Source organism: Ursus arctos, unplaced genomic scaffold (genome assembly GCF_023065955.2).
Source record: "Ursus arctos isolate Adak ecotype North America unplaced genomic scaffold, UrsArc2.0 scaffold_37, whole genome shotgun sequence".
Taxonomy (NCBI): Eukaryota; Metazoa; Chordata; class Mammalia; order Carnivora; family Ursidae; genus Ursus; species Ursus arctos.
In genome coordinates, this window is record NW_026623053.1 from 10,865,683 (window position 1) to 10,867,279 (window position 1,597).

A 1,597-nucleotide genomic window follows, 5' to 3' on the forward strand; every position below is an offset into this window, starting at 1 on the left:
GAAAGATCTGATAAACTCATTCACACTAACAAATGATGGCAAAAGCAGTCTAATGTTGTTACCTCTCCCAAGATGGCTGCATATGCAAGAACTAAAATCCAGTAATTAATTTCAATTTGAAGAATTTTAGTTGTATAGGATAATGAAGCATCACAGCTATGCATGGTCCTACCAAAATATCACAGATAGGACTTACCCTACCTAAATAAAAGGCAAATATTACATTGTGCTTTCAGCTAAAAGAACATACACCTTCAGGAAACAGATTTCTATCATGGAAGGTCAAGTTTATTTTTTGTTGATATTTTAGAAATATTTTCAATGAGATAATCACTAGATTTTGATTCAGACATATGCGATGACACAGTTGAAGATTTCAAAGGAGTTTGTGTACCAGGTTGACTTTTGACATTGTCACGGTTCCATGGCTGTTATTCTTATGAACATGTGAGAGCATTTCAAAGAAAATGGTGGAGACTTCTAAATTAAAGGTTCTTCAGTGTGGATCATGCTATCACCTGATAATTAACATTTTCAAGGCTTCTGCATCCTTTAGGTGAATGGCAGGCCTTGACTGGCCGCCATAAGATAGCTTATGAACATGATTACAATAAACAATTTGCCTTAGACACAGACTTGCAATAATAGTGCTCTCTTGGCTTAACAAAACCAAGCACCACTTACAACCAGTACTTCATTTTGCTTTTTTCTATCATATAGCATATTAGTTGCTCTGTTGTTATAGTAGACATCTGCATAGGTGTTCATTTGTACTCTCCCACTGTGTAGGTAGTCAAATTTTCAAGCTTCTAGCTATAAAATAGTTACACAAAATGTAGTACGAATTTTCATAAGCCAGTAGTCATCATCATTACTTAATGTACCAAATCTTTACACTTCCCAATATCATTTTCTTTCTTTAAAAAAAAAAAAGATTTTATTTATTTATTTGACAGAGAGAGACAGCGAGCACAGGCAGGGGAAGCAGCAGAAGGAGAAAGAGAAGCAGGCTCTCCACTGAGCAGGGAGCCCGATGCAGGGTTTGATCCCAGCGTCCTGGGATCATGACCTGAGCAGAAGGCAGACGCTCAACCGACTGAGCCACCCAAGTGCCCCATATCATTTTATTTCGACTCATATTCATATGCATTGAAAAAGTCCTCTGACTTTCAATTTAAGTGTTGAACATTATCACCAAAACTGCTCATTTCAGCAGCATATATACTAAAATTGGAATGATATAGAGAATATTAGCATGGTTCCTTTGCAAGAATAACACACAAATTCATGAAGCATTCTGTATTTAAAAAAAAAAAAAGATCACTGAAAAACATGAGACACATAGCTAAAAACAACTAGCCTCAGTCTTGAAAAATCATATAAAGGATTTATGAAATGTACAGACCAGAGGAAATTATTTTCAAATAATGACAGGTTTGATTACAATTTAATCAATAATGATATAACATGTAACTTAGACATTTTTATTGATGAAAAGTTTGTCATTCTATTATTCTGTTAGTAAACCATCTTGAATGAACATATTTGGGATCTTCAAAAGTACAGAATAAGATTTAGATTTGTCTTTTGAATTTTT

General features: G+C 34.4%; 1 non-coding gene across 1 annotated transcript; it reads left to right on the top strand.

Annotated features, from left to right (window-relative positions):
• Positions 1–1,200: 1,200 nt before the first annotated feature.
• On the top strand, positions 1,201–1,307 carry LOC113266233 (U6 spliceosomal RNA). The gene has a single exon (XR_003320321.1). It is a non-coding gene; the product is annotated as a U6 spliceosomal RNA (small nuclear RNA).
• Positions 1,308–1,597: the final 290 nt, after the last annotated feature.